Raw genomic sequence first — 27,701 nt, 5'->3', positions numbered from 1 at the left:
CTGTCTGTGTTTGGCCCTCTGTCTGTCTGACCTACTGCCTATCTGTCTCTGTGTCCAACTGTTTGTCTGCTGTCCGTCCATCCGTCCATTCATCTGTCGGTCTCTCTTTCTGTCTGTCTGTACGTCCCTCCGTCTGTTGGCTATCATCCTCTTTCCTGGCGTATTTATTGATTCTTATGAATAGACTCTTGACTGGGAGCGTGACCCCATTAGATCATCCTATCTAAAGCCAGTCATGACACCAGCACAGGATCCCAGGGGATAGGCCAAGACACGTCAACCATAATCACTCAGAGAGGGGGTTAGGGGGTGGAACTGGAGGAAAGAGGGAGAGAGTGAAGGAGGGAGGAGAAAATGAGGGAGGGAGGGAGGGAGAGGAGGGAAGGAGGAAAGGAAAGGAAAGGAGAGAGGAAGGAAAGAGAGTAAAGGGAAATAGTTATAGGAGATATAGACACTTGCAGGGGAGGTTGGGAGAAAGAGAGAGAGGGAGAGAGAAAAGGAGAGATGTCAAGAAATGTACATGTACATATACAATGGGAGGAATCGCTGGTTTGTGATCAGTAGGCCCAAGTCAGAAGAAAACAGCCCAAACCAGACTGAAACAAGGACTTACTACTTGAACTTGTCCAATAAGAAATGCCTGCTTTGTTCCCTTTCAGCCGGTCACTCTGTTTAACATACTATGGGGAGTCAACAACCAATCATATTCACCTGAGAAAAACTGAAATCTCTCCCAACGAGCCAATAGATACCCAGCCCGCCCTCGGAAGCCCCGCCTTCCTGGTTATAATACCGAGGCTCGCATCTATTTCCTCAATTCATTGCTTTTCAGCTCGCCTGAAGGAAGAATGTGTCCCGCAACTTACAAACTTTTCAAGGACACAAAGACGACAAGATTCGACTCTGTCGTGTCTTTACTATCATTAAATGAAGACTTTTAGTTTTATCAAAGATTTTCTGTAATTAGATTAAACTGATTAATCATGTAACTGTAATTAACTAGGAAGTCGGGGCACCAAGGAAAATATTCAGATTACAAAGTTATAATTTCCTAATATAACCTTACAGATATTTTATATCTGATCAATTAGTCTTCGAATTAATGAATTATTTACTTTACCTTACGTTAGTCTCATTCCAAACGTCATAAATTGTTAGTTATCTGCACGAACCCAGTCTTCACTATTAGTCATCCATACATTAATTGTCTTAAATCATTTATTTACTAACTAAGTCATTCACAGAAATGCATAAACAAACAAACAAAGTAAATATGGTTACAAGAAATGATAGGGAAAACTGGCATGGCGGCTTGTTAGACAAAAGGGAAGTGGGGGAGTTAATGATTATAACAATTGAAATGCCAATCCTTTGCACATGAATACTCACTCAGTCTGTTAGAGGGGATAGTTCAGAGCGGCATTCATTCATGTTGTTGTAGAATGGATGTTTCGGCAGTTGTCTTTCTTCGCGTTCAATGATACCGAATTCCTAGCTGCAGACTAGTAATTAATATCAAAGACTTTTCTTATTCTGTCGGTATCGATAGCCTAAGAGTTTAACCACGTGGTATGGTTAAAATATTCAGCAATGGTCTGCAACCTTTGTCCCCTCATGATGGAGAAAAACATGGTCTCCTGAGAACTTCTCAAAGTTGGGGTTTTATTCGGAATTGCAGAAAAAGGCCTGTCCCAGGATGCCCAACCCTAACTGGGCTCATGGGTGGTCCTCTGATTTAGTTAAACTCAAAAGGGAATTGGAGTTTCCTTCATTAAACAGTCCAAAATCACATTACACAATTTTACAAACAGTATCATACTGACTCATTCATCTTATACAACAATTAGATGTAAACCTCATATCTGAGGCTATTATATAAACAGCGTTATGGTAATGTGGCCGCACCGTCTCCCATGAGCTTCACCAAAATGTACCAAATGGACCAGTTCGTAGCTGGATTCTTCACCATTCTTTTATACCTTCTTTATACCTTAAATGTTGTTCGGACCTCAAGTTCTGTGATGTGGAAGAAATTCCTTTGTTCTCTATGAAAACTCATGGTCTATATACTGTGTGGACATGAGGAGATCCTCTCCTCAGGAATTTACGATCTCCCAGCCTGGTTGTAGGAGCAGAGAGAGGGGAATGGTGCCTCACTGTACCCAAAGAGGGCAACGTCATGACAACTCCGACTTAGATGTCTGTTAGTGGGTATAGCGTGCTCATCCCCCTAGATGTTTTTGGTCTTGGTATTGTTTTTTGTGTTTGCTAAAATGTAACAACTTTCTGCTCTGCTTGTGTTGCTAATGTTTCCTCCCTTGGGTAGGATTTGTGTTTGCTAAAAACCCACCACTTTCTGCTCTGCTTGTGTAGCCAGTGCTTCCTTCTTTGAGTAAAACGGCCAGTGGTAAGAGTACGTTTCAAAAAGGCTAACCAGCTGAGTTTGAACCTCTGACCCGTGCACCAGGGCTTGTGGTTTCACAGTGAAAATGAATGATACTCACGAGTGCTGTCCTTTTTGCATAGGGTGGAAACATGCTCAGGAGGCTTTGGCTCAGACCAGTTCATGTGACTTTGTGAGAAAGATTGGGCCTGCTGGACGAAGGATCTTCCGATGAAGCAATCTCAGAAATTGGGTTGTCTGATGCCAGGATAGAGCAGAAGTGGTGGTTGGAGTTGATAGGGGTGTCTTCCCAGCCGAGGGAGGCTCATTCCGGCTTCTTTGGCAGTGTCCAGATTCCTGGGATGGTATACTATCCCTGGTGGGCTCTGGAGAGTTTTCAAAGTGTAAATTGAATGACTGGTTTGGCTGGGGAAAGTAAACCATTAGTGGTTAATATGCCTTAAATTGAGCTGTGTTGTAAGGTGGCATATCACCTGAGGGCGGATTGGCCATATTCTCCCCCGTAGCGGCGTTCCTCCAGGTTTGAGGGAAGATACATGTCCCTGCAGCGGTCAAGCGTTGCTTACCCATTAAATATTTCAGGTGAAATATTTCTCAGATGAGCTAAAGGCGACCTGGGATTCCCCTCATTCAGCCAAGCTGGTACTACCAGGTTATGGTGAGATCACGAATATAGAGGGTATGGAGGAGGAGGGATTCCTTTGCATTCTGCTGATGGATGGAAAACTGTTGAGTTACTTAGCTCCAGAAGTTTACAAGGGGGCTAATCCTAGCACGGTGCTTCCGAATAAATAACATATTAGTTAGACAAAGTTGACCAGGTTTAGGATTTGATTCCTTAGAGGGACAGGCAGATGTATTTAGATGAACCAGGTTCACCAACAAGGTTCTTTGGCTCGGCTATGGAGTCCTTACAGGCCCATTTCGAGGACATTGCAGCTCTACAGGTCTTTCTCCCATGAAAATCCTTTTTGGTGGGCGGCTCAGCAGTTTCCAAGGCATGAAAGAAAGAGTCCAGGCCAGAGGCCGGTTGCTAGGGGACAACTTCAAGGATGGTTTTTTGACCATCTTGGTGCTTCTGGGCAGCAGCGGATGTTTTAGCACAGACACCGTGCAGGGTCAAAGGAAAGTGGGTGAAAACTGATTCTCCATGGTGCAGGGGAAGGAGCAGACTTCGCAACCCTAGCGGGAGGCCGGCGGATGGGGCATTTTCTCTGGGCCCTCCTACCCAAGCATTTACTGTAGCTATAGTTCTCCCAAGTGGCTCTGTCAATGGGGGCACGTTTCTGGTTGCCGAAGTCCCCGAACCCGGTGTGGGCCGTGTATCAGAATGGCGGAACCACGGAAACACGTTGTTCAGGGGTTTTGAGAGTGCGGTGTTGTCCAGGTGTAGGCATAATAAACACAGTTCCTTCCCCATATTCAGACACACAAGGGTGGTGGATATGAAAAAAGAAAACAAATTACCTCAGTGATAATTTATCACTTCAGGAGAGAATGTATAAGAGACTGGCAGCATGTTCCGTCCATTGGTGTGCATGTGCAGTTTCACCATGCGTGATGAGGACGGTGATGAGGGGGTACAGTCTGCAGTTTGCTGTGTGTCCTCCTTTTTGTGGCGTCATTTCTTCATTGGTCCTTGAGGTCCTGGTGCCTGTCTTGAGAGAGGAGGATTCTTCTCTCCTTCAAAAGCACACTTTTCATGTGTTCCCTATATCAGAACTACCGAGCGGTTGGTACAGCTGGTACTTCTTAGTTCCTAAGAGCAATGGAATGTTTCATCCCATCCTGGACTGTTTTAAACAAGCACCTCAAGGTTTGCAAGTTCAAATGCTCACACCTCGCCAGCTATTGCAGTCGGTGTGTCCCAACGATTGGTTAACATCCATAGATCTGATGGATGAGTGTTTTCATGTGGCTATACATCCTCCCCACAGAAAGTTTGAGGTTTCATTTCGTTGGTGTGGCCTCGCAGTTTCTGATCTCTATCGCCTGTCCCCGTCGTGCCTAAGGGCGTTGACTTCTTGGAGAGAACCATGACTGCTGTTGCAGGGGGTTATTATGGGCCGGGCATTGTCCCGCAGCGTGACCATGACTGAAACATCCTTACTGGGATGGGGAGCATTGTGTGTGGGCTACTCGGAAAGAGGGACTTGGTCAACAGCGCAAAGGGGGCTGCATATCAATTTGCGAGAGCTACTGACTGTTTTGCAGATGCTGAGGCTTTTTCTTCTGATGTTGGAGGGCCAGCATGTGTTGGTAAGGTCCTAAAATAAGACGGTGGTGGAGTACATCAACATGCAGACGGGGATGCAGTGTCTCTCTCTCCTAAACCTTTCCTTTTATCTGCTCATATGGATTGGCAACGTTTCTCCCCGGATCTCTCAATGTCAATGCAGATCTACTTTTGAGGGGGTGGTCTCCTATCTCTACGGAATGGAGACTAGATCCCTCAGTAGTTGCCCAGATATGGGACCGGTTCGACGTAGCTCTCTGTGCATCTCAATAAAAGGAGCATTGTCATCTGTTCTTCTCAATATGGGATCTGGGTACTGTGTTGGGAGCTGATGCTTTTGCGTTTCAGTGGCCTTGGACCCTGCTCTATGTGTTTCCAACAGTGGACCTGATTCAGGCAACCTTGGTGAGGGTCCGTCAGGAGCATCTCTTGTTGATTCTGATGGCTACCCTGGTTCCCAGAGATCATCCGCCTGTTGGACGGGGACCCATGGAGGGTTCCGTGTCATCGGGATCTATTGTCCCAGGCGCAAGAGTTTGGCACCCTCAACCGTGGGTTTGGCCCCTAAAAGCTTGAATTTGAGTACCAGTCAAAAGTTTGGACACACCTACTCATTAAATGATTTTTCTTTATTTTTACTATTTTCTACATTGTAGAATAATAGTGAAGACAACAAAACTATGAAATAACACATATGGAATCATGTAGTAACAAAAAAAGTGTTAAACAAATTCAAATATATTCTTCAATGTAGTCACCCTTTGCCTTTATGACAGCTTTGCACACTCTTGGCATTCTCTCAACCAGATTCATAAGAAATGCATTTCAAAAAGTTCCCACAAAAGCTGAGCAATGCCTTTCCTTCACTCTGCGGTCTAACTCATCCCACAAAATCTCAATTGGGTTGAGGTTGGGTGGTTGTGGAGACCAGGTCATCTTTTGTGGGAAGATGGCAGCACTCCTTCTTGGTCAAATAGCCCTTACACAGCCTGGAGGTGTGTTTTTTGGTCATTGTCCTGTTGAAAAATAAATGACAGTCCCACTAAGAGCAAACCAGATTGGATGGCTTAACGCTGCAGAATGATGTGGTAGCCATGTTGGTTAAGTGTGCCTTGAATTCAAAATAAATCACAGACAGTGTCACCAGAAAAGCACCCAGACACCATCACACCTCCTCCTCCATGCTTCACGGTGGGAATCACACATGTGGAGATCCTCTGTTCACCTTCTCTGCATCTCACAAAGACACGGCGGTTGGAAACAAAAATATCACATTTGGACTCATTTGACCAAAGGACAGATTTCCACCGGTGTAATGTCCATTGCTCGTGTTTCTTGCCCAAGCAAGTCTCTTCTTATTATTGGTGTCCTTTTGTAGTGGTTTCTTTGCAGCAGTTCAACCATGAAAGCCTGATTCCCACAGTCTCCATTGTACATTGATGTTGAGATGTGTCTTCAATTTGAACTCTGTGAAACATTTATTTGGGCTGCAATTTCTGGGTCTCCCTTTCCTGTGGAGGTCCTCATGAGAGCCAGTTTCATCGTAGCGCTTGATGGTTTTGCGACTGTACTTAAAGAAACATTCAAAGTTCTTGTATTTTTCCTGATTGACTGACCTTCATGTCTTAAGTAATGATGACTGTCATTTCTCATTGCATATTTGAGCTGTTCTTGCCATAATATGGACTTGGTCTTTTACCAAATAGGGCTATCTTCTTAATGCCACTTCTACCTTTTCACAACACAATCACAATCACAATCACAACAATCACAGAAATTATTGGCTCAAATGCATTCAGAAGGAAAAACATTCCAGAAATGTACATTTAACAAGGCACACCTGTTAATTGAAATGCCTTCGTGGTGACTACCTCATGAAGCTGGTTGAGAGAATGCCAAGAGTGTTCAAAGCTATCATCAAGACAAAGGGTGGCTACTTTGAAGAATGTCAAATATAAAATATATTTTTATTTGTTTAACACTAGATGATTCCATATGTGACCGACCGGCTCGATTCAGTCTTATGTAGCAAAATTTGAAATGGTGTTTTTACATTGGATAAAAGTAGAGACTAAGAGCTTGAAAATGGTATAGCATACATTACAGTTGAGGAACAATGGAAAAGTAATTCAGCTTTGAAATTAAATAAACTTGTATCCTTACTTTTGAGAAAATTTGAATGTTTTGATACCTTTTGATGAGCTCATCTTTGTCTACATCCATTCAGAATCATTCACACCCTCTTAAGCTTTAACCCCCCCTAACAACAGCAGTCAAGCACCCGAGCTAACTGGCTAACGTTGGCTAGCTTGCTAGCTACTTCCAGACACAAATGACAGAACGGCTCACTCTGACCATTTTACTTGTCCTAGCAGAGCTGTTTTTATGTTATCCAGATCGTTGGTGACTGCAACTGTGCTGCTGGCAACATTTTACTATTTTTTGCCAACGTTTACTGACACTAGCCATATTCAATGAGTGTTGATCGTTTGATACTTTGTCAGTTATTCTCTGCTCTGCCCACACTCAGACGAGAATGCTCTGAAATCGGAGTAGATACCAGCTACATCTATCAACAGTTGTCGCAGTGACATTCTATTGAAATGGTTACTTGCACAGTGGAGTCTTTTGTTAAGTCATGTAGCTAGCTAGCTAGGTTAACAATGAACTATAATCCCAACTCATGATGATACTACCCTGCATGAATCTGCAGGTTGCTAACCAACCTAACCAACCAGGTTCAATGTTAGCTATTTAACATTAGGCTCTAACTAGCAAAGCAAATGGCTCTGAGGTACGAATAATGTCACTACACAGATCATACACCTAACGTTAGCTCGCGAGCAAGACTGTCAAAATTAGAAAAGTGTAAATTTCTGAAAATGTAGCATGTGAGACTCTTACCCATATATTACCCATATACATGGAATGGACACTTCTCCCTGTCATGGATGCCATTGTTGCCCTTACTTAGTTTGAAGATTTAATCCGTAGACAGGTGTTTTCTCCATCTCCTTAGTTATCGTACTCTAATTGCACTGATGTCAAAACTCAGTCCTCCAGAAAGTGCAGAACAACACTTATGTAGTTCTACTACGCAATATATATATATTTTAAGCAGCGTTAGACAGGATTACCTACACATACGGACCAGCTCAAATAGAAGTGACAGAAGTGTGCTACATGGCAGACCAATCCGAACTCATCTCTCATCGGCATGTCCAGCCCACTCATTAGCTCAGCCAATCATGGCTTGCGGGAAGTTTGCTGACTTTTTCTGTGGCTAAACTAACTAGGCTCATAATTTACCAATTGTATTGGTATTTACAGATGGCATACACGTTTGTTATTAAGGGACATGAAAGTTCACATGTTCCAGAACGAATTTCTGGCAAAAAAAAAGAAAAAAGTTTATGTTCAAATGGCTCCACTATGAAATAGTGATGCGTGACATATGCCTAGTTTCCTGAAATTAGTCGCATTTGTGTTGTTTCATAGTTTTGATGTCTTCACTATTGTTATACAGTGTAGAAAATAGTTTAAAAAAATAAAAGAACCCTGGAATGAGTAGGTGTGTCCAACCTTTTGACTGGTACTGTATAAGTGGTGGCATTTGAGTGTTGGTGTGAAGTTAAAGGAGATATTTTTTTCAGAGCTCTTTGGTGGACATTTTGATGTTCTTGCAGCAGGTTTTTGAGCAATGTCTTTCTTTTTCCACATTGAAGGTTTATATGGCAGCCATCTTGTCATGTAATGTAGGGATTGTCAGCTCTAGGGTCTCACCAGGGTCTCATCCTCTGGTGGTGCGGTTCCTGAAAGGAATGTGTCAGCTCAGACCAGTGTCTAAGCCTATGGCGCCGACCTGGATCGTTGGATTGTGGAGTATGACAGCAAGGGACAAGGGTTGGCTATTGATGTGCGTGATCACTCCACTCTGGGTGTGGCGGCTGCTTGTGTATAGTTCAGGGGCATGACAATTGGTGATATCTGTGCTGCAGCGAGTTGGGGTTCCGAACATACCTTTATGAGATTGTATTGCTTTATTACTTGGCTCATAGTATTCTTTTGGCTGGGTCCAGAAGTGGGTGTAAGGCAGTGTGCAGGTTGCTCATTTATCCGGGTTACCACAATTCCCTTGGGCTGCCATGGCAGCGCACGAGTACACAGTTTCCAGGTTTCTGTGTGTTTGAGCCTCGAGCTGCCATGGTTCATTGACTCTGGTTGATGCTATGCCGCGCGTGTGTTTGCTTTACCAAGTCATGACAGATGTTCTGTTGTTTTGGACTTGCGGTTCCTTGTACGAGTACTGACATTTCAGGCTTGCAAGGTAAATATTGTTCTTGGAACCGTGGGGTTGGACTTGAGCTGCAGTGGCAGCATGTCAGTGCGCATAGCAAAGTTTCAGCAGGTTTTGGTTCCCTAAATGGGACTTTGACAGTTCAGGCTTCTCTGGTAAGTATTAGGAAAAAAGGTGGCTCCTGTAACCCCTTTAGGTGCTGGTGGAACCTGTGTGTGCATGGGGGGTGATTGTATCTCTCTATAGTATGTTATACCGAGTGAGCCACTGAAAGGGAACTTGCAGTTATGGTTATAACTACTGTTCCCTGAAGGAGAGAACAAGGTATAACATCATTTTTATTGGCCCCATGCCGTCATGGGATTTGGGCTTGCTGAAGAGCGGTACTGAATTAAGGAAATGGATGCGAGCCCCGGTATTTTTGCCAGGAAGGCGGGGCTTCCGAGGGCAGGCTCAGCATCCATTGGACCATTGGGCGTGATTTCAGTTTTCTTCAGGTGAATGTGATTGGTCATTGACTCCCCATAGTATGTTATACCTCATTCCCACCTTCAGGGAACAGTAGTTATATTCACAAATGTAAGTTTTTCTATAGTGTGCCCTAATAAACACAATTGTGGTGCAGTTTTGTGCAGGTCAAAGGGGTGGTAGCAGGAACCAGAGAGGAGGAGGTACAAGCATGGGCAGGGTAGACTTGGGCTGGGTGAGCTGATCATCCTGTACTCCTTCCTCCTCCCTCCTTTACACTTCCCTGTGTGGTTGTGTGTCACCCAACTTGCATCAGAGCACCGTGTCTGCAAAACAGGGAATGTAGGAAATGTAGGGAAGCGTCTCTTTCTTTGGTGTTACGTCGCATGACAATCTCTCCATCACAGTGAATAAGTGTATCGCTGTGCTATATCAGTCTGTCACTCAAACTTATAGGGCTGCCAGCACACAGGATGCTCCTTATTATTGTTATCACTCTGCATATCGCATTAAATGAGAAACTTATATGGATGTAATAATAATACATAATAATACACTGTTGATTAATTTACATGAGTTGTTTCACTCTTCACCCTTCACCTCTTCATATAATTCCCTTAAAAGGCCGTAGCTGTGCTTGTCCAAAGATCAGCCCACATAGGTGGTCATGAAAGTGTGTGTGTGTGTGTGTGTGTGTGTGTGTGTGTGTGTGTGTGTGTGTGTGTGTGTGTGTGTGTGTGTGTGTGTGTGTATGTACGTGCATGTGTATGTTTGCTTGCGTGCATACATGCATATGTGCGTGGGGTAAGTTGACCTCTAACGTAGCCGCTCAGATCGGCCGAGTACCTTTGTTCAATCTATCTCTCTTTCGTGTCACATTAAATCTCATTATCTCTCCCTCTGTCATTGGAATTCAAGCAGCGTCTCTTTCTTTTACTTAAATCCCAATGCATCTCTCTCTCTTTCACTCTCTGTCTCTCTCTGTTTGTCATTCGTTGCTGAAAGACATTAGAATAACAATTACCTCCCCACTCGTTTGGTTTTCAAACTGTTATTTTAACAGCATATGTCTGGCTCAGCAGAGAACAGGAGAAGAAAGCAGCTCAGCGCTCCACTAATAAAGCCTTTCATAATTTGTCAGGTGAAACAGACCACCGGAATGCATGGCTTTAATTATCCTTGTTGAGCCTCTCTCTCTCTCTCAGTTCTAGGAGTGCATATGGTCTTATCCAACATCCTGCCTTGGATACGCAGCACTAGACACTACTGCTGATTGGGTGCCATACAGATAAAGTAGACAACATAGACGTGTTCAACCTTAAAGGTTTAGTTAAAGGTCCATAGAGGTGCACAGTGCCGTCAAATAAATAACATAAAACATGATTACAGGTCACACTCATAATTAATACAGGAAATAGGCATTACGTAAAGCAGGAGGTTCATATTACTATTGGGTGCTGATTGTGTCAGCTGCACTCTCTTCAAATCACAAATCTCCACATTAGACCGTAACACCAACACACACATATACTGTACATGAATGCAAACACACACCACACCCACACACGCAAGCACGCACACACAGGGTTCAGTATTCACTGTGCACCTGTAGAGTCAGATCCAGGTGTCCAATGTACAACTAGCTCTCACAGTCTCAAGTAAGAACTAGACGTTCATCCATGTTTCTCAAAAGTCAAATTTTGAAGTTGTTGCAAATGTCAACGTCAAACGTTGAAAAGTGTTTAAGGTAAGGTTAAATGCCTTGCTCAAGGGCATATCAACATATTTTTTACTTTATTGGCTCGGGTATTCAAACTAGTGACCTTTTAGTTAATGGCTCAATGCATTAACCACTAGTTTACCTTCAGCCCTACGACACTACTCTCCTCCCATTCCGCATCCTATGACTCGCACTATCCCATTTACTCCTGGCCGGCTCGGCCCTCCCCTCCTGCTCCATGGCACATTGCGTGGCACACAGAACAGGACTGCGGGCAGCTGAGTGAAAATGGAAGAAAACGAAACTTCCAGAGGACCTATTTGAGGTTGCAAAGGGAGGGTATACTACTGGAAACGTTCGAACCAGTAAACTACCAGAATGTTGGTATCTTTTAAGGATTTTATGTCATCTATCACAAGACATTTAGTGGCCCTTTTGGGTACATCAGATTATCACAGGTGTCTGTAATTAACTCTGGTTATCTGTGTGGCCTTATCACATATTTAACCTCTTGAGCTTACTTGAGACGCAGACGTCTCACCTAGAGCTCTAGAAATGCACATGCGCGACGCTATATGCTAATGGTATTAGTTAAAACGCAAACGTTCATTAAAATACACATGTTTGGTATTAAAATAAAGCTACAGTCATTGTGAATCTAGCCACCGTTTCAGATTTTTAAAATGCTTTTCGGCGAAAGCATGAGAAGCTATTATCTGATAGCATGCAACACCCCAAAAGACCCGTAGGGCATGTAAACAAAAGAATTAGCATAGTCGGCGCTACACAAACCGCACAATAAAATATAAAACATTAATTACCTTTGACCATCTTCTTTCTTTGCACACCTTGATGTCCCATAATCAATACTGGGTCTTTTTTTGGATTAAATCGGTCCATATATAGCCTAGATATCGATCTATGAAGACTGTGTGGAAAACGGAAAAAAGAGCGTTTCATAACGTAACGTCATTTTTTAAAAGTTAAAAATTCGACGATAAACTTTTACAAAACACTTCGAAATACCTTTCTAATGCAACTTTAGGTATAACTACACGTTAATAAGCTATAAAAATCATCAGGAGGCGATGTAAATTCGATAGCCTGCCGTGTGGAAAAAATGTCCGGAGAAAAAGGCAGACAATGCCTCGGGTCGGTGGTCGGAGAGAATCGGTTCCCTTTGGGCGGATCTACCAAGAATCAATTCAGATTCAAATGAGGAGACTCTATAGATCCTGTGGTAGCTGTAGGTACTGCAAGCTTGGCCAAATATATTACGGTTCACCTTTAACAATTCATGGGAGTGGCGCATGGATACTTTTTTCCATCTCCAGTGATCAGATTTTCCTGCGCTTTTCGATGAAACAGACGTTCTGTTATAGTCACAGCCGTGATTTAAACAGTTTTGGAAACGTCTGAGTGTTTTCTATCCACACATACTAATCATATGCATATACTATATTCCTGGCCTGAGTAGCAGGACGCCAAAATGTTGCGCGATTTTTAACAGAATTTCAGAAAAAGTAGGGGGGAAGCTTAACAGGTTTTAAACATTTGAATGACAAAGCTGTGATTCCTCCTAAATATAATCCATCAATTTAGTGAATACCATTGGTGATGTCTGGCCACCCGATAACCTGCCCGCTTGACCCCATCCCCTCCTTCCTTCTCCAGGCCATCTCTGGAAACCTTCTCCCACTCCTCACTTCCCTCATCCACTCATCCCTGGCCACTGGTTCAAAATGAATTCAAAATGTCCAGAGTCGCTCCCCTCCTCAAGAAACCAACACCATACCCCTCTGATGTGAAAAAACTGCAGATCCGTATCCCTTCTATCTTTTCTTTCCAAAACACCTAAGCATGCTTTCTCTGACCAACTCTCTCGTTATCTCTTTCAGAATGATCTTCTTGAGCCTAAGCAGTCAGGCTTCAAGATGGGTCACTCAACCGAGACTGCTCTAATCTGTGTCATGAAGGCCCTGCACACTGCCAAAGCTGACTCTCTGTCCTCATCATCCTAGATCTATCCACTGCCTTCGACACCATGAACCGTTAGCTCCTCCTCTTCACCCTCTCAGGGCTGGGTGTCTCAGGTTCTGCACACTCTTGGATTGCATCCTACCTGGAAGGCCATTATCAGTTGATGTGGAGAGGATCTGTGTCTGCACCACATGCTCTCACTACCGTTGTCCCCCCATGGCTTGGTTTAGGCCTTCTCCCATTCTCTCCATACACCAAATTACTCACCTCTGTCATATCCACACATGATCGCTATTAATCATTGCTATGCGGGTGACTCCGAAAAAAGTTTCCTTCCCATCCTTCCCACTCCGGTGGTGACACACATCTGCGTGCCTGGCAGATATCTCAGCTTAGATGTCGGCAAACCACCTCAAGCTCAACCTCAACAAGATGAAAATGCTCTACCTCCCGGGGAAGACCTGCCAACTCCAAGATCTCTTCATCACAGTTGACAACTCCACGGTGTCCCCCTTCCAGATTACAAATAAACTTGTCATGACCCTGGACAACTCCCTGTTGTTCTCTACAACATCCGTAGAGTACGACCATACATCACACAGGAAGTGCCCCAGGTCCTAATCCTTGTCATCTTCCGTCAGGACTACTGCAACTCGCTGTTGGTTGGGCTCCCCACTTGTGCCATCAAACCCCTGCAACTTATCCAGAACACCACAGCCCACCTGGTGTTCAACCTTCCCATGTTCTCCCATGTCACCCGCTCCAATTTCACACTCCACTAGCTTCCAGTCAATGCTAGACCATGGTACTTGCCTACGGAGCTGCAAGAGGAACTGACCCTCCCTACCTTCAGGTTAGGCTCAAACCCTACACCACAACCCGAGTACTTTGTTAAGCCACCCCTGGTCTCTTGGCCCTACTGCCCCTACGGGAGGGCAGATTGCGCTCAAGCCCATCAAAACTCTTCTCTGTCCTGGCACCCCAATGGTGGAACCAGCTCCCTCCTGAACCTGGGACAGCAAAGTCCTTGCAAGTCTGATAACCTACCTCTTCAAAGAGTATATTAAATATTCCCACAGCAGCCCACCCAAATAATAATAATACAAAATAACAACCTTGTGAAATAACACTCGAAAATATATATATTTTTGTTTTCTTTCTACGAGAGCTTACTATGCTGATGGTTACTTTTAGGAAAAATATACTTACTATGACTGAGATATGTGGTTGTCCCATCTAACTATCTTAAGATGAGGGCACTAACTATAAGTTGCTCTTCATTAGAGCGTTTGCTAAATTACTAAAATGTAAATGTCCCCCATCACACGCCTTGTCAGGCCCAACAGTCACACAGACAGTTCCCTGATAGGCCCTCTTAATCTGACAGCTTCACACATCACAAAGCAGGGAACAGCCATGGCATGCGAGAAGCGGCAGCGGTGGTGTGAGTGTTTGTGACGCTGCTTATCTGCTCTGCCATCCCTGTTCTGTTAGTATCTTTATACAGCCTCTGACATGCAGCACAACGAGAACATTTGAACGCTGGATCCATGTGGCTAGAGTGAGGCCTGCTGGGGGATCCCCCGGACTGACGTTAATGTGTGTAACCTCTGTTAAAAGCAGAGTTTGAGTGACATGTTGAGAGTACATGACAGAGTGTTTAAGTCTGAGTACAGACAGAGGCAAGTAGACTGTCTGACTGACCAACAAACCAACATCCAATGAACCATCAGACAGACCGATAGATACAGGGTTTGTTCAGACCATCAGAGAGCCAGGGTAGATATTAGTTAAGTCGTTCACATGTGACCTGCATATTCCAGATGTTTTGCCAGATGCAGCCCTTCCAGTCATCTCAAAGAACAGACACAGAGGCTGAATACAACCGATATAACAATCACATTGTGAATGACTCATTTAAAAGAGGAGTCTAACTTCATGTTATTTTTTGATGTTATAGGGATGCCTCTGGGTTTTCTTTCTCAAATAAGTAATTTTGGTAACACTTAACTTTAAGTTGCCCTTGTACATACAGGAAACTCTATTACCATTTAAATACACAGCAGTTCCTGATGTATTGTTAACATTTAAAAAAAAATCAAAACACCACATTTTTAATACACCGTATTGCTGGAACAAGATTAGAAATACATTTGTTACCATAATGTTATGGTGCTTTTCGGCAGTTTCGAGTATTTATTGGGGAATTATTTGGGGAGGAATGTAAATGTTTTTATGGGTGATTTGTGTTGTTTTACTGTAGGACACACCTACTCATTCAAGGATTTTTCTTTGTTTTTACTATTTTCTACATTTCTACATTTGTGAACATATCAAAACTATTAATTAACAAATTTGGAATCATGTAGTAGCCAAAAAAGTGTTTAACAAATCAAAATATATTTAATATTTGAGATTCTTCAAAGCACCCCCACACCTCCTCCATGCTTCGCGGTGGGAACCAAAGATGCGGAGATCATCCGTTCACCTACTCTTCGTCTTACAAAGACACGTCGGTTGGAACCAAAAATCTCAAATTTGGACTCATCAGACCAAAGGACAGATTTCCACTGGTCTAATGTCCATTGCTCATGTTTCTTGGCCCAAGCAAGTCTTTTCTTCTTGTTAGTGTCCTTTAGTAGTGGTTTCTTTGCACCTCTCTGAGCACGGAACCCGGTAGCGGGCTGAAATTCCACAACATACGGTGATCGCTACATAAATAGTCATATTAAACATTCATGAAAATACAAGTGTCTCACATGTATCGAACGCCTAGAATCTTGCTAATCCAACTGCGTTGTCAGATTTTAAAAAGGATTTACTGCGAAAGAATACGATGCAATTATCTGAGGATAGAGCCCCATAGAAAAAAACAATTTCAACCAGCACAGGCGTAACAAAATCACAAACGGCATTAAAATAAATAGTTTACCTTTGATGATCTTCATCTGTTTACAATCCCAATGCTCATTGTTACACAATGAACGATCTTTTGATTGATAAAATCCGTTTTTATAGCCTAACACGAAACATTTTGTGAACCGCTTGTGTCGTGAATTCCGTCTCATTCCATTTTTACACATTCGAGGTAAATACCCACACAGAACGTGACTTTTCCAGTCATGTTTGGTTTCACTGCAATCAACTGGGTTGTTTGTAACACAACCAAAAATCCTACAATGTGATTCCACCATAATTTGCAAATAAATTCATTAAAAATTCATTACAAATCCTACAATGTGATTTTCTGGAATTATTTTCTCATTATGTCTGTCATAGTTGAAGTGTACCTATGATGAAAATTACAGGCCTCTCTCATCTTTTTAAGTGGGAGAACTTGCACAATTGGTGGCGGACTAAATACTTTTTTTGCGCCACTGTATATCTGTTTATTATACCTGTTGATACAGGGCTCATATGTGAAACTATTCTAACTGAACATTTTCATTCACAGTGACACTGACTCCGAATGGCAGCCCCCCGGGCCAAGGTGTCCATCCCCCACTGAAGCTGTTTCATCCAGCTCCTGCCACAAGTGGTGTTCATCTGCCCAAATTTATTTCTGCAGGCATGGATGTGCCTCGGGGCCAAAGGGGCACAGCATGGAGGCGTCACTGTGTTCTTTGCTAAATTAAGTCCCACATCACCTGCGCCACATGAGGTGACCCACATGAGGTGACCCTCTGCTTTACAGCAGAAAGAGACTGCTTATGGCACCTGGCATCAGCAGCACAATATTGTGTAGAGCTTTGGCAAAGTGGGTGGGGTTATATCCTTCCTGTATGGCCCTGTCCGGGGGTCTCATCGGATGGGGCCACAGTGTCTCCTGATCCCTCCTGTCTCAGCCTCCAGTATTTATGCTGCAGTAGTTTATGTGTCGGGGGGCTAGGGTCAGTTTGTTATATCTGGAGTGCTTCTTCTGTCTTATCCGTTGTCCTGTGTGAATTTAAGTATGCTCTCTCTAATTCTCTCTTTCTCTCTTGGAGGAGGACCTGAGCCCTAGGACCATGCCTCAGGACTACCTGGCATGATGACTCCTTGCTGTCCCCAGTCCACCTGGCTTTGCTGCTGTTTCAGTTTCAACTGTTCTGCCTGCGGCTAAGGAACCCTAAACTGTTCATATTTACTCTTGAGGTGCTGTCCTGTTGCATCCTCTACAACTACTGGGATTATTATTATTTGACCCTGCTGGTCATCTATGAACGTTTGAAAATCTCGGCCATGTTCTGTTATAATCTCCACCTGGCACAGCCAGAAGAGCACTGGCCACCCCTCATAGCCTGGTTCCTCTCTAGGTTTCTTCCTAGGTTTTGGCCTTTCTAGGGAGTTTTTCCTAGCCACCGTGCTTCTACACCTGCATTGCTTGCTGTTTGGGGTTCTAGGCTGGGTTTCTGTAGCTAATGTACGAAGGGCTATATAAATAAATTTGATTTGATAGAGGACTGAGGGTCTTCCAAATATTGAAAGTGTGTAAATAGTTACCCATGTTATTTTGTAAATGTATATATTTTTTTCTTCATATTTTTTTCCTATATTATTTTCAATTTTTTGGGGGAGTGTGAGTTAGAATACCATTTTGGCGTTTTGTGTATAGTTATTTGTTTCAAAATGTATACCTTCAAATATTTGGCCACTTGGGTACATTTGGGCTACTTGTGTGGGACACCTGTGTGACGTCATGATACATGTCATGTAGCACTCATTTTGGAAGTTTGCACAAGTACTGTTTCCCTCTTATATGTTTCACTGAAATTGTCCCCATCATCCTATCTAAATGTTTTTTTTTATCTTGTTTATTTCAAAGATGATGATACAACAATAAAAAATAAAAAACATATGTTTTTTTTCATTGTATTATCTAAACCAGATCTATTGTGTTATATTCTCCTATATTCAATACACATTTACACAAACTTCAGAGTGTGTTCTTTCAAATGGTACCAAGAATATGCATATCCTTGCTTTTGGGCCAGAGCTACAGGCAATTCGATTTGGGTAAGTCTTCAGGCGGAAATTGAAAAAAGTAGGGGGGTCTAAGAGATTAACCTCTCTAGGGTATGTGGGATGCTAGTGTCCCATCTGGCCAACATCCAGTGAGATTGCAGAGCGCCAAATTCAAATACAGATATGCTCATTATAAAAATTCTGAAAACAAAACATAGTTTACATAGGTTTAAAGAAATCCACAGGCTCAAACGCAGTCAAAACAGGCAGACAAAAAAAATCCAAATTATGTCCATAAAGTTCATAGAAACATGTCAAACTAGGTTTATATTCAATCCTCAGGTTGTTTTTAGCCTAAATGATCAATAACATTTCAACTGGACAATAACGTCAATATAAAAAGGTAAACAATTAATGCACTCTCTCTGGATTGCGCATGAAAAAGCTCTGTGACACGTCATTGTCCACTCACTCAGACTGGTCTTACTCCCTCATTTATAAGAATACAAGGCTGAAACAAAAGACTGAAGACTGTTGACATCTAGTGGAAGGCATAGGAACTGCAAATTGAGTCCTAAGTCAATGGATATTGTAATGGCTTTGAATAGAAAACTACAAAACCCCCCCAAAAATACTTCCGGAATGGATTTTTCTCAGGTTTTCGCCTGCAAAATTAGTTCTGAATATACTCACAGACACCATTTTAACAGTTTTGGAAAGGTTAGAATGTTTTCCATCAACATCTACCAGTTATATGCATATCATATCTTCCGGGCCAAAGTAGCAGGCTGTTTAATTTGGGCATGCTTTTCATCCAAAATTCCAAATGTTATCCTTTCTAGGGCAGATGGAACCCCTCGACAACATTCCGCTGAAAAGGCAGTGCGCAAATTTCAAAAATATTTTTTTGAAATATGTTACTTTCACACATTAACAAGTCCAATACAGCAAATGAAAGATAAACATCTTGTTAATCTACCCATCGTGTCCAATTTCAAAAATGCTTTACAGCTAAATCACAACATATGATTATGTTAGGTAATAGCCAAGTCGAAAAAACACACAGCCATTTTTCCAGCCAAAGAGAGGAGTCACAAAAAGCAGAAACATAGATAAAATGAATCGCTAACCTTTGATGATCTTCAACAGATGACACTCATAGGATGTCGTGTTACACAATACATGTATGTTGTTTTGTTCGATAATGTGCATATTTATTGCATAAAATCTCAGTTTACATTGGTGCCTTACATGCAGTAATGTTTTGATTCCAAAACATCTGGTGATTTTGCAGAAATACACATAATAAACATTCATAAAAGATACAACTGTTATTCACAGAATTAAAGATAGACTTCTCCTAAATGCAACTGATCTGTGTCAGATTTTTTTTTAAATATACGGAAAAAGTATAATCTGAGAACGGCGCTCAGAACCCAAAACAGCCAGAGGAATATCCGCCATTTTGGAGTCAACAAAGTTAGAAACAACATCATAAATATTCACTTACCTTTTGATGATCTTCATCAGAAGGCACTCCCAGGAATCCCAGCTTGACAATAAATTACTGATTTGTTCCATAAGGTTCCGTAAAGTCCATCATTTATGTCCAAATAGCCACTTGTTGTTAGCGTGTTCAGCCCAGTAATCCATCTTCATGAGGCGCAGGCACTTCGTCAAGACAAAACCTCGAAAGGTTCCATTACAGTCCTTTAGAAACATGTCAAACGATGTATGGAATCAATCTTTAGGATGTTTTTAACATAAAACATCAATAATGTTCCAACCGGAGAATTCCTTTGTCTTCAGAAAAGCACTGGAATGAGAGGTAACTCTGTCGGGAGCGCGCGTCATCAAACCAAGGCACCCTGCCAGACCACTGACTCAAAGAGGTCTCCTGAGCCCCTCCTTTATAGTAGAATCCTCATTCAAGTTTCTAAAGATGGTTGACATCTAGTGGAAGCCATAGGAAGTGCAACTTTATCCATATCTCAATGTGTATTCGGTAGGCCAAGCTTTGAAAAACTACAAACCTCAGATGTCCCACTTCCTGGTTGGATTTTTCGCCTGCTATATGAGTTCTGCTATACTCATCATTCAAAAATGTTTTAGAAACTTCAGAGTTTTTTCTATCCAATACGAATTATAATATGCATATATTAACATCTGGGACAGAGTAGGAGGCAGTTCACTCTGGGCACGCTATTCATCCAAAAGTGAAAATGCTGCCCCCTATTGAAAAAGGTTAACTCAGCAAAAAAATAAACTTCTCTTTTTCAGGACCCTGTCTTTCAAAGTTAATTCGTAAAAAATCTAAATAACTTCACAGATCTTCATTGTAAAGGGTTTAAACACTGTTTCCCATGCTTGTTCAATGAACCATAAACAATTAATGAACATTCACCTGCGGAACGATCATTAAGACAATAGCAGCTTACAGATCAAATCAAATCAAATCAAATCAAATTTTATTTGTCACATACACATGGTTAGCAGATGTTAATGCGAGTGTAGCGAAATGCTTGTGCTTCTAGTTCCGACAATGCAGTAATAACGAGCAAGTAATCTAACTAACAATTCCAAAAAAAAAACCTACTGTCTTATACACAGTGTAAGGGGATAAAGAATATGTACATAAGGATATATGAATGAGTGATGGTACAGAGCAGCATAGGCAAGATACAGTAGATGATATCGAGTACAGTATATACATATGAGATAAGTATGTAAACCAAGTGGCATAGTTAAAGTGGCTAGTGATACATGTATTACATAAGGATGCAGTCGATGATATAGAGTACAGTATCAACGTATGCATATGAGATGAACAATGTAGGGTAAGTAACATTATATAAGGTAGCATTGTTTAAAGTGGCTAGTGATATATTTACATAATTTCCCATCAATTCCCATGATTAAAGTGGCTGGAGTAGAGTCAGTGTCATTGACAGTGTGTTGGCAGTAGCCACTCAATGTTAGTGGTGGCTGTTTAACAGTCTGATGGCCTTGAGATAGAAGCTGTTTTTCAGTCTCTCGGTCCCAGCTTTGATGCACCTGTACTGACCTCGCCTTCTGGATGACAGCGGGGTGAACAGGCAGTGGCTCGGGTGGTTGATGTCCTTGATGATCTTTATGGCCTTCCTGTAGCATCGGGTGGTGTAGGTGTCCTGGAGGGCAGGTAGTTTGCCCCGGTGATGCGTTGTGCAGACCTCACTACCCTCTGGAGAGCCTTACGGTTGAGGGCGGTGCAGTTGCCATACCAGGCGGTGATACAGCCCGCCAGGATGCTCTCGATTGTGCATCTGTAGAAGTTTGTGAGTGCTTTTGGTGACAAGCCGAATTTCTTCAGCCTCCTGAGGTTGAAGAGGCGCTGCTGCGCCTTCCTCACGATGCTGTCTGTGTGAGTGGACCAATTCAGTTTGTCTGTGATGTGTATGCCGAGGAACTTAAAACTTGCTACCCTCTCCACTACTGTTCCATCGATGTGGATGGGGGTGTTCCCTCTGCTGTTTCCTGAAGTCCACAATCATCTCCTTAGTTTTGTTGACGTTGAGTGTGAGGTTATTTTCCTGACACCACACTCCGAGGGCCCTCACCTCCTCCCTGTAGGCCGTCTCGTCGTTGTTGGTAATCAAGCCTACCACTGTTGTGTCGTCCGCAAACTTGATGATTGAGTTGGAGGCGTGCATGGCCACGCAGTCGTGGGTGAACAGGGAGTACAGGAGGGGGCTCAGAACGCACCCTTGTGGGGCCCCAGTGTTGAGGATCAGCGGGGAGGAGATGTTGTTGCCTACCCTCACCACCTGGGGGCGGCCCGTCAGGAAGTCCAGTACCCAGTTGCACAGGGCGGGGTCGAGACCCAGGGTCTCGAGCTTGATGACGAGCTTGGAGGGTACTATGGTGTTGAATGCCGAGCTGTAGTCGATGAACAGCATTCTCACATAGGTATTCCTCTTGTCCAGATGGGTTAGGGCAGTGTGCAGTGTGGTTGAGATTGCATCGTCTGTGGACCTATTTGGGCGGTAAGCAAATTGGAGTGGGTCAAGGGTGTCAGGTAGGGTGGAGGTGATATGGTCCTTGACTAGTCTCTCAAAGCACTTCATGATGACGGATGTGAGTGCTACGGGGCGGTAGTCGTTTAGCTCAGTTACCTTAGCTTTCTTGGGAACAGGAACAATGGTGGCCCTCTTGAAGCATGTGGGAACAGCAGACTGGTATAGGGATTGGTTGAATATGTCCGTAAACACACCGGCCAGCTGGTCTGCGCATGCTCTGAGGGCGCGGCTGGGGATGCCGTCTGGGCCTGCAGCCTTGCGAGGGTTAACACGTTTAAATGTCTTACTCACTTCGGCTGCAGTGAAGGAGAGACCGCATGATTCCGTTGCAGGCCGTGTCAGTGGCACTGTATTGTCCTCAAAGCGGGCAAAAAAGTTATTTAGTCTGCCTGGGAGCAAGACATCCTGGTCCGTGACTGGGCTGGGTTTCTTCCTGTAGTCCGTGATTGACTGTAGACCCTGCCACATACCTCTTGTGTCTGAGCCGTTGAATTGAGATTCTACTTTGTCTCTGTACTGGCGCTTAGCTTGTTTGATAGCCTTGCGGAGGGAATAGCTGCACTGTTTGTATTCAGATGGTAAGCAATTAAGGTCACAGTTGTGCAAACTTAGGACACCAAAGAGGCCTTTCTACTGACTCTAAAAAAACACAAATAGAAAGATAACCAGGGTCCCTGCTCATCTGCGTGAATGTGCCTTAGGCATGCTGCAAGGAGGCATGAGGACCGCAGATGTGGCCAGGACAATTCATTGCAATGTCCGTACTGTGAGACGCCAAAAAAAGCACTGCAGAGAGACAGGACGGGCAGCTGATCGTCCTCGAGGTGGCAGACCACGTGTAACAACACCTGCACAGGATCGGTACATCCGAACATCACACCTGGGTGACAGGTAAAGGACGGCAACAACAACTGCCTGAGTTACAACAGGAAAGCACAATCCCTCCATCAGTGCTCAGACTGTCCGCAATAGGCTGAGAGAGTCTGGACTGAGGGGTTGTAGACCTGTTGTAAGGCAGGTCCATACCAGACTTCACCGGAAACAACGTCGCCTATGGGCACAAACCCACCGCCGCTGGACCAGACAGGACTGGCAAAAAGTCGGATTTGCATTTATCGTTGAAGGAATGAACATTACACAGAGGCCAGTACTCTGGAGTGGGATTGATTTGATTTGGAGGTGGAGGGTCCGTCATGGTCTGGGTTGGTGTGTCACAGCATCATCGGACTGAGCTCGTTGTCATTGCAGGCAATCTCAACGCTGTGCGTTACAGGGTAGACATCCTCCTCCCTCATGTGGTACTCTTCCTACAGGCTCATCCTGACATGACCCTCCAGAATGACAATGCCACCAGCCATACTGCTCATTCTGTGCATGATTTCCTGCAAAACAGGAATGTCAGTGTTCTGCCATGGCCAGCGAAGAGCCCGGATCTCAATTCCATTGAGCACATTTGGGACCTGTTGGATCGGAGGGTGATGGCTAGGCCCATTCCCCCCAGAAATGTTTGGGTGGTGCCTTGGTGGAAGAGTGGAGTAACATCTCACAGCAAGAACTGCTAAATCTGGTGCAGTTCTTGAGGAGGAGCAGTTCATGAGGAGGAGGAGATGCACCGCCGTACTTAATGCAGCTGGTGGCCACACCAGATACTGACTGTTACTTTTGATTTTGACCCCCCATTTGTTCTGGGGCACATTATTCCATTTATTTTAGTCACATGTCTGTGGAACTTGTTCAGTTTATGTCTCAGTTGTTGAATCTTATGTTCATACATATTTACATATGATACATTTGCTGAAAAGAAATGCAGTTGACAGTGAGAGGACATTTCTTTTTTTGCTGAGTTTACCTCCACCCATCTGCTTCCTGGAGAGATGTTTGTTCCTGCCGCACGATGTATTGAGAACCCAACTGGCTTTACAGAGTCACACAGTATATCTCGGGAGCGTCATGTTTCCATGAAGCAGAGTATGTTACAATCCCTTGTGTCTCTCTGAAAACAACTCTCGCCTTGGGCTCATCAACTTTATTATCCTGAGATTGGACATAGCGAGTAAAATACTCAGGAACGGTGGGTTGTGTGCACGATTCTTAAATCGGACCAGAACAAGGCCTTGAGTACCTCTCCTCTGCAGTCGTTGTTTTAATTTATTTTTGTATTTCACCTTAATTTAACCAGGTAGGCCAGTTGAAAACATGTTCTCATTTACATCTGCGACCTGGCCAAGATAAAGCAATGCGGTGCGACAAAAACCACAACACAAAGTTACACATAAACAAACGTACAGTCTATAACACAAAATAAAAATATATACAAATCTAAGTACAGTGTGTAGAAATGCTGAAGAGTACGGAGGAAGGCAATAAATTGGTCATAGAGGCAAAATAATTACAATTTAGCATTAACACTGGAGTGAATAGATGTGCAGATGATGTGCAAGTAGAGATACTGGGGTGCAAAAGAGCAAGAGTGTAAGTAATAATATGGAGATGAGATTGGCTGTGTACAGGTACAGTGATCGGTAAGCTCTTACAGCTGATGCTTAAAATTAGAGATGGAGATATAAAACTCCAGCTTCAGTGATTTTTGCAATTCGTTCCAGTCATTGGCAGCAGAGAACTGGAAGGAAAGGCGGCCAAAGGAAGTGTTGACTTTGGGGATGACCAGTGAAATATACCTGCTGGAGCGTGTGCTGTGGGTGGGTGTTGCTATGGTGACCAGTGAGCTGAGATAAGGTGGGACTTTACCTAGCAAAGACTTATAACCTGATAACCTAACCTTATAACCTGATAACCTGGAGCCAGTGGGTTTGGCGACGAATATGTAGCGAGGGCCAGCCAACAAGAGCATACAGGTCGCAGTAGTAGGTAGTATATGGGGCTTTGGTGACAAAATGGATGGCACTGTGATAGGCTACATCCAATTCGCTGAGTAGAGTGTTGGGGGCTATTTTGTAAATTACATCGCCAAAGTCAAGGATAGGATAGTCAGTTTTACGAGGGTATGTTTGGCAGCATGAGTGAAGGAGGCTTTGTTGCGAAATAGGAAGCCGATATTACAAATCATTTTGGATTGGAAATGCTTAATGTGAGTCCGGAAGGAGAGTTTACAGTCTAACCAAACACCTAGTAATTTGTAGTTGTCCACATATTCGAAGACAGAACCATCCTGAGTAGTGATGCTAGTAGTGCAGGAGGGTGCGGGCAGTAATCGATTGAAGAGCATGCACTTAGTTTTACTAGCATTTAAAAGCAGTTTGAGTCCACCAAGGAGTGTTGTATGGTGTTGAATCTTATTTGGAGGTTTGTATGCACAGTGTCCAAAGAAGGGCCAGATGTATACAGAATGGTGTCGTCTGCGTAGTGGTGGATCAGAGAATCACCAGCAGCAAGAGCGACATAATTGATATACACAGAAAACAGTCGGCCCTAGAATTGAACCCCATGGCACCCACATAGAGACTGCCAGAGGTCCGGACAACTGGTCCTCCGATTTGACATACCGAACTCTATCTGAGAAGTAGTTGGTGAACCAGGCGACGCAGTCATTAGAGAAACCAAGGCTGTTGAGTCTGCCGTTAAGAATGCGGTGATTGACAGAGTCGAAAGCCTTGGCAAGGTCGATGAAGATGGCTGCACAGTACTCTCTTTTATCGATGGCGGTTATGACATAATTTAGAACCTTGAGCATGGCTGAGGTGCACCCATGACCAGCTCGGAAACCAGATTGCATAGTGGAGTGGGTACGGTGGGATTCGAAATGGTCGGTGATCTGTTTGTTAACTTGGACTTTGAAGATTTCAGAAAGGCATGGCAGGATGGATATAGGTCTATAACAGTTTGGGTCTAGAGTGTCTCCCCCTTTGAAGAGGGGGATGACTGTGGCAGCTTTCCAATCTTTGGGGATCTCAGAAGAAATTAAAGAGAGGTGAATAGGCTAGTAATAGGGGTTGCAAATATTTCGGCTGATTATTTTAGAAAGAGCGGGTCCAGATTGCCTAGCCCAGCTGATTTGTAGGGATCCAGATTTTGCAGCTCTTTCAGAACATCAGTTGTCTGGATTTGGGTGAAGGAGAAGCGGGTGGGCTTGGGCAAGTTGCTGCAGGGGGGGTTGATATGTTGGCCGGGGTAGTGGTAGCCAGGTGGAAAGCATGGCCAACTGTAGAAAAATGAAAATAGAGAGCTAATTTTACCGCTTCACGTGAAAGTACATGAACCTACGGTGTAAGGAAAAAAAGAACCAGCCATTTATCTATCGTAATTTAGAGAAATCATACAATGTACAATTGGTGATGTTCAAAGAATTTTTTTTTTCTCCAAAAAAAGTTACAGATCCAGTTGCGGCATGTTCAGTCGAATCCGTTAAGGAACTCTGTGATTTCTGTGATTTTCTGAAATAACACTCAATCATTCAACCTTCTGTAGATCAGTCAATTCTTAACGTAAAGACTTTAAACTCAGGATTCTGTAAGAGCATACCCCAATCAGGATATGTGTTTACTTCTAGCTTCCTGTGCCAACCGGAAGTGCCTTAAATTGGGGTCATAGGGGCTGCTTCAAAGGGTTAAAAAGGTCAGATGTTTCCAAAACTTAATATGTGTGATTAGGCATCAGTCATGAACTGTAAATCAGTCATTTCTCCCAAGAGATGTCAAAGAAAAAACTCTCACACACACACACACACACACACACACACACACACACACACACAGCAAGGATGGAGTGACACAGTGCGGCTCTTAAAGACACACAGAGTCTGCAATGGCATTACCATAATCTCTAGGCTGTGTTGAGTTCAACGAGATTCCCCGATTGACCGTAGCTCGCTCTGTCTGAGCACAGCGGCCGTCAAAAAAAGTGGGCCCATAATGAAGCCTGGACCTAAATTTCAAGTGCTTTTGGGTGACAGCGAGAGAAACGTTAGGGTTAGAAGCACATTTCGACCTCAGTAACATTCGAGGTCCTCCCGATCTGTGCAAGCCTAACCTTGACCGTGTGGCATTAACCCTTAACAGTGGAAACCGGGTTTTTTCATCTCACAATTTACAATAACATCTCTCCCCATAGGAATACATTGCCTGCTCCCCTAAATTCAACTTGAAGCCTATGTAGGTTATGAATGCCTTATGAAACTGTCTTAGATGACAATTCATCAGGCCACTATCAGGTCTACCTGTGTTGATTCCAAGCTACCTGGAGCAACCGGAAGTGGTTAAATTCACCCTAAAGGTGTTTTGATGTACCAAACCTGCAGTTTGTGAAAATCACTGCATTCAGCCCTGTGTAAATCAGTCAATTCTTAACGTAAAGACTTTAAACTCAGGATTCTGTAAGAGCATACCCAATGAGGATATGTGTTTACTTTCAGCTTCCTGTGCCAACTGGAAGTATCTTAAATAGGGGCTGTTCGAAGGGTTAAAAGATTCAGATCTTTCCAAAACTTCATATGTGTGATTAGGCAACCCTTATGAACTGTAAGTCAGTCATTTATCCTATCAGATTTCCAAGAAAAACTCACACACACACACACAGCAAGGATGGAGTGACACAGTGTGGGGCTTACAGCCACACAGAGCCTGCAATAGTTACCGTTGTTC

At 43.4% G+C, this 27,701-nt stretch overlaps 1 pseudogene; it reads left to right on the top strand.

Annotated features, from left to right (window-relative positions):
* The window catches only part of LOC112224044, a 97,723-nt pseudogene extending 83,579 nt beyond the window's left edge, over positions 1 to 14,144 (top strand).
* The last annotated feature ends 13,557 nt before the right edge of the window (positions 14,145 to 27,701 follow it).

Source organism: Oncorhynchus tshawytscha, linkage group LG03 (assembly GCF_018296145.1).
Source record: "Oncorhynchus tshawytscha isolate Ot180627B linkage group LG03, Otsh_v2.0, whole genome shotgun sequence".
Classification (NCBI taxonomy): Eukaryota; Metazoa; Chordata; class Actinopteri; order Salmoniformes; family Salmonidae; genus Oncorhynchus; species Oncorhynchus tshawytscha.
Note: the sequence above shows the minus strand (reverse complement) of the source record. Positions and strands in the feature narration are given on the sequence as shown.